At 44.1% G+C, this 286-nt stretch overlaps 1 protein-coding gene across 7 annotated transcripts in view; it reads right to left on the reverse strand.

The window, feature by feature from the left end:
• GALNT11 (polypeptide N-acetylgalactosaminyltransferase 11) overlaps window positions 1-286 on the reverse strand; it is a 54,184-nt gene that overhangs the window by 24,697 nt on the left and 29,201 nt on the right. The window lies entirely within an intron of this gene.

Raw genomic sequence — 286 nt, forward strand, 5'->3', positions numbered from 1 at the left:
AGGAGAAAAACAAATACCATATGCTAACACATATATATGGAATCTAAGAAAAAAAAAAGATCATGAAGAGCCTAGGGATAGGACAGGAATAAAACACAGACCTACTAGAGCATGGACTCGAGGCTATGGGGAGGGGGGAAGGGTAAGCTGTGACAAAGTGAGACAGTGGCATGGACATATATACACTACCAAACATAAAATATATAGCTAGTGGGAAGCAGCTGCATAGCACAGGGAGATCAGCTCGGTGGTTTGTGACCACCTAGAAGGGTGGGATAGGGAGGGT

This window comes from Physeter macrocephalus, chromosome 5 (genome assembly GCF_002837175.3).
Source record: "Physeter macrocephalus isolate SW-GA chromosome 5, ASM283717v5, whole genome shotgun sequence".
NCBI classification, from domain to species: Eukaryota; Metazoa; Chordata; class Mammalia; order Artiodactyla; family Physeteridae; genus Physeter; species Physeter macrocephalus.